The sequence below is a fragment of the Brassica oleracea genome, chromosome C4 (assembly GCF_000695525.1).
Source record: "Brassica oleracea var. oleracea cultivar TO1000 chromosome C4, BOL, whole genome shotgun sequence".
Lineage (NCBI taxonomy): Eukaryota > Viridiplantae > Streptophyta > Magnoliopsida > Brassicales > Brassicaceae > Brassica > Brassica oleracea.
Genome location: NC_027751.1, coordinates 41884315 through 41890833, shown reverse-complemented (window position 1 = coordinate 41890833; position 6519 = coordinate 41884315).

Here is a 6519-nt window from a genome sequence, read left to right as displayed (position 1 = left end):
TTACAACGAATACTGCCCTAGTAAAAAATATGTTTTCTTGTAGTGTAAGATAATATCAAATAGTTGTGTAGATGCTAATTATTATATTTTTCTTAAAACTAATTGTTATCTAATATATAAATATTATTAATAATTATTTATTAAAATCATTGACTCACCTAAAATCAAATTAAAATTTTTATATAATAATAACTAAGGTAATACCAAATATTTGTATGGCTGAATTGTAGTTATCATGTTTCTAAAACTGTTTACTGTTAAAATTTATAAATAAAATTTTTATAAAAATTATTATTGACTAAACCAAAAAGTACGGAGAATATGACAAATCAACAAAATCACTTCTAAAATAACAGTATATAAATAATAGTAAAGATTGGGTCAATGAATAATACAAGAAACAAATTATGATATACGAATTTTCATAGTATCAGAATCACAATTTAGAATTCGCTATCAATTTCTTTTTCGATCTTCGACCTCACTATTTCTCTCTTTGATCAAGTACGATGGTGGCGAATCTTCCCATTGCGACAATGACCTCGAATTGATGAATGATCTCTGCCTATGATTTAACAGCTGGTGACAATTCCAGTGCGGTTATTTCTCAGCCATTGTTAAAGGGCATAAATTATGATTAATGGACTCAAAACCTAGATGCCTTGTTCGAAAACGCGGCCGCCTAGCCGCCTAGGCAGCTGCCTGGGTGCTAGGCGTCGAAGGTCTGCTTCGATTTTAGCCAAATCGTTGAAATTAATCGGAAACACAATTAATCGTTTAGAAAACCGATTAATCGGACATAACCCGATTTACTCAACTAAATTTTGGATTTTGGTGACAAATTATTGGGCCATGGAAGAAGCCCGATTGTCTGGAAAGAGTGGAAACTTTCTCCTCGTATTTATAGAAGACTCAAGACTCCTCTTAGAGTAAAATTAGTCGATGTGGGACAAGTGCAGTTGGTTTCTAAATATTTTTTTCTCGTCTCGCGCAATTAAAAACAACAAAAAAATTGAAACTCAGAAGAATCGAACCCAGGACCTCTTACCGCAAGACATGACTCTCGTACCACTGGCCTACGTTGTTCATTTGACTAATATTTACATGTACTAATATATATACGTATATTTATAATTAAAAATAATAAAAACTAATCCCTGCGTATACCCCGATTAATCCTCGATTTTTCGGTAACTCGCTAGGCTCGGGATCACCGCCCGACTAGCGCCTAGCGTAGTTCCGAACAGGGCCTAGATGTAGCTTTGAAGATTGGATGGCTAATAATCACATGTCGGTCACATGGATTAATCTGACCATCCAACCTAAGCTACCTTCCAATTATCTTTCATAAGGAAAAATCCACTAGTAAAAAATGGGTCGGTGATGATTGTTTCTATTAGTTTTTTGTTTTAGTTTTTGGTTTTTAGATTTTGGTTTTTGGTTTTTAGTTTTTAACTTTTAATTTTGGTTTTTAATTTTCAGCTTTTGTTTTTTGGTTTTTGGTTTTTAGTTTTTAAATTTTGGCTTTGTTGTATTCTTATTTTTTCATAAAATAAGCAATACAGTGTTTTAAAATAATAAAAAATATAAATAAAATATTTTAAAATTATCATTAAAATTTATCAAAACATAGTGGTTGTTATTTGAAAAAAAAACATTACCATGTTTTAAATTATTTTATTTTGACATATTATACTTAAATATAATTAATAAACTATCTATACATTACATAAAATATTTTTGTTTTTTTTAGAAATTGAACGGCTATTTTTTCAAATTAATATAACATATTGTATTAATAAAATATTTTAAATTTCATAATTTTTAGTTGTTGGTTAGTGTGTATAATAATTATTAAAATTATTCTATAATGTTATTTATAGATATTAATAACTAATTGGCTACAGCTAATACTAAAATTATCTATATTTATTTACATATATGAAGCACATAAATTATTTTACATAATGTTAAATGATAAAAAAATGTATGGGAATTTTATTGTTATGAAAATATTATTTATTTAATTACTAATTAATTCAAATATAGTATTTTATACAAAATAAACAAAATTTGTCTTTATATTGAAAACCCACAAAATTTAGTTTTTGGCTTTTCTTCACAAATTAGTTGAAATTTTGAAAAACTAGTTTCCGTAAATTTCAGAGAATCTATTTGTTGAAAAACTTGATTGGCAAGTGAAATAAAACTAAAAACTAAAACATGATTGGATAAAAAATTGATTTTACAAAAATAAAAACCAAAAACTAAAACAAAAACTGCAAACGATCAGCCTCATTTGTCAAATCAGCATAAATGGCTCTATTATTCAATTAGCAACCGCCATTTGCTGGCATCACCATTAGCCAATAATGGATTTGTAGTCGTATCACAGAACTAGTTACCTTTTTTTTTTTTGTCATCCGAAATTTTATTTCAAAATCATGTTGTTTCGTGCATGCTAGCCGTTTGGGTTAACCTTAGGGGAGCTTTAACCTCTACTAAAGAGTAGTTTTCTTCGCGTGATCAGACATCTTTAGCAAAGCTATCCCAGATTTAATCTTCAAAAAAAAAAAAAAAAAAAAAAAGCTATCCCAGACAGACATTTAGAGAGCGAGATATAACAAAAAGAAAACATATCAAAAGAGGAACATAATTTTACCAAAAAAAAAGGATCAAAACTAATTACCTTTTAATTGTTAGTGCAAAGATGACACCACAATTGAGTAATGCAGAAGATAAATCAAGAAATAAAATAGATACAAGCAGCCACATATTGCTTTATTAGAAATCGTCTAAGCAATCTATTACAAGACTTGCTTATCAGCTTTATACAGCCTGTTAACATTCTAACAACAGGTACTGAAAAATTTCTAATCTACCCAAACTTATCTCTCTGTCGTCGGTACTTCAGCATCTGCTTCAGCACGACCCAAGAACACCCATAAGGAATTTTCACCCTTCCTCTATAATAATAGTCAGTGTCTTATGGAATACACACGACTCCATAGCTCTTTTATAGTGATCTCCACGTTCCTGAAACCCTAGCATCCAAGGAACATGGATATGGACAACTTTCATATCAATAAGTACATTTTCTTTTTCTTGAAATGTACTTATTCCTCAAGGCATACTCTTGTCTTTTTTCCACGATATAAACTTGCTCCTCAAGTTTATCCCACGTCAGCTCAGCATCTTGCGTCCACATGGTCTCTACCACTCCGCATGCCTCCTGGTTCACTCTCTGACACACACTGCCTCAGCAACTACTTCAACGACTATGTCAAGACATAAACCCTCAATTTATCCTTCTCTATCTCAGCATATCTTGTATCTACGTGGTAACCCACCACTCTGCATACCTTATGTAGTAATGACTAATGCATCCATCATCAATGACTTTGTCGCCTAGTTAGTCACGAAAAACTATTGACATCTCCGAGCTTCAGTTGCATCTTCGTTAATCCTACCAGACTTTTTTTTTATTTTGCCAAACTAATTGTCATTTTGCGGACTTCTTAAATCTTCATTTGCTTGTGGTAACCTCGAATAAGTTCGTAACTGGCGGCGGTAATGCTATCGACGTGTCACTGTGTGACTTGCTAATACTCTAATAATTTTACCATATAGCTATTATTTTCACTAGGTTGGAAATAACACCCTAATTCGGGACTTCTTAAAGCTTCAGATCATAATGCCAAAAGTATAAACTATATATGCATATTTTATACAACTAACAGAAACAAAAATCAAGTTTTAAACAGAATAGCATGTTCTTAAATAATATTTCACATTTTTTGTTATCAAAAATGTCACATTATCTTCTAAAACGCACAAATAGAATTTTCAAGAAAAATGAAAATTCCATAAAAAATCCAACTAAAAAGTCATTGAGTTTTTTTCTCACTTTAATACAATTTAAAAAAAAAATTGTTCATTTTATATTCAAAATATGCTTTTTAAATCGAAAAATATTCAAATGAAAACTTTGAAAAATCTTTAAAATTCAAATTAAAATTTTAAAATTCATAATTTTGTTGTAAGTCTTAAGGAGTAAGAGTAAATAAATTGTGGAAAATGTGAAAAATTATAATATTAGTTTTTATTTGTTTTATGAAGTTTAAAAATAATTTCTTTATTTTATTCGGAATTAAATTTTATAAAATTTAAAATTTACCCAACAATTAATGATTTTTATTTTAGACTTTATATTAAATTTGAAATTTTTGAATATTTTTATTTAAAATTTTAATTTTTAAAAAAAAATTGTTTGAAACTTATTAATACTTTTAATTAAAATCAGCATAAGTCGATTATTAAAATGAGTTTGTTTTTTTTAAAAGTAAATGTATTGAACTAAACAAAATAGTTAGTTTGGGTATTAAGCGGGATAGAAAAAAATTTAGATATTAAAAAATTTAACAAAATTTAGTTAGCATATTTTTATGAAATTTTCTATAAAAACGCACAATCATACATCTCCTTGTCACCTAGTATATTGTCAATAAATATCTCAAAAGACTAATTAGTTTAGTTAACCCACGACAAAAATATAGTTTAATTAAACCCACTTGTGTATCTGTCCCACTTGGTGGCATATTCTTTCTCTATCGGATGCTCCTCTCAACCATTGGAATATGGAAACCACAATTAGTTTAAAATGTTATCTCTAAGACCATCTCCAAAAACAATTTCAAAACTCTAAATACGAAGTTTTGGATGCTCAAAAAACAATTTTGAATTTTTAAATTTTAAATTTTTGTACAGTGAAACTTCATATTTACATTCTACGTTACAAAATTTCATATTTCAAACTTTTTACTTTAAACTTATTTTACAATTATTTATTTTTTAAATAATCTTACTAATTTTTATAGTTATCATTTTAGTCATAATTATTTTTATTTTATCCAAAACACAAATATATTAATTACAGTGGAGAGAAATATTATACAAAACCATATTACAATACCCATTTAATACAAATTATAAAGCAAAAATAGAGAAAAGTTCATTATATGAGAACAAAATTACTACATCAGGCAACCCAAGTAAGATTTTAACAATTTTTAGCGTGTAATTTGCGAATAAAAATAAAAAGATTTAGTTATTATTTCGAAATGCATGTAATATGCTATTAAAATGTACATCTTACTAATTAATGATATGTATAATATTTTTATTATATATTTTATTGCTAAATAGATGTTTTACGATTTTGTTAATTTTTATCAATAAAAAAGATTAAAGTGTAAAATGATAGACTTTTAAAGTTATGTTTAAAATTGTTCTTTTGAAGAAAACCACCCCTACATTTCAAATTTGAAATTTTGCCATCTTCAAAAATGAATTTGCTTTTGGAAATTCTGTAAAACATATCTATTCTATTAAAACTGAAGTACGGTTAGTGCTTAACCTTGATTTTTCTTTAATATTTACCATCTTATGCCAGTAGACATAAAACACAGTAGTTTTGTAACATTCCTAAACAAGACTAATTAAATTTACAGATTTAACCTTAAATAAATGTTATTTTAATAAAGTCATCAAACATTCCTAAACAAACCATATGTTACATAGTTGTCTTCTTTTCGATCACTGGGTTCATCATGTACTCTTCTTCTCAATCTATGATTTTTTTATTATACCTGAAAGAATCATATACATCCAACATATCGTGTGTACTTTCTCTTCTATATATTCTACACCTGTCAAAATAATGATTTACATAGCATAATAACCACAATCTGAGTTATTTAATACGTCGTTTAAAATATAAGAAATAAATCATATGCTTTAAACAATACATTATGTAATGTATTATAAAATAACTTAGTTTCAGATTACTGTTTTCATATACTTTATTAGACAACCGGATTTGAATTTCATAAATGTTACAAATAAATTAAAGTTTTTTCCTGAATTTACACGAAACTAATAAGAATAAACAGAATATCAAATATAGGTATACGCTTTAAATTAGATATCACAATATATGTTTAGCAAACGGTGTAACCAATTTAAAAAAAAATCCCTCACAAATATTAACAAACTATGGCTACAGCCTAAAATCAATTTAGAACTAAACTCCCACGTATTGTTCGGTCTCATAATATATTGCAGATATATTCGGGTGATTCACTCGTGTTTTAACCTTCCTTATTATAATTTTTTGGGAAATCTGTTTTTTTAGAGCAAAAAAATGGTAACTATGTCCCTTTAGACTAAATTATACTATTTTATGTCTTATTGGACTAATTTTTTCCAAAATGGCAGTAATGCCCTTAAAATTGTAATTTTTTTAAAAAGATATATATTGAGTTCGACAAGTGGGATCGATCGATCCCACTTTACAAGTTATAGTGGATCGATCGATCCCGATCATTATTCAGAACAAAAAAAAACGCGAAATATATACTGATCGACCTGGTCCATTTCACTCGATCGGCGAAGGTCGATTTACACAGATCGACCGATCTGTAAGAATAGATCGATCAATCCCGTGCCGAGGAAAGAATC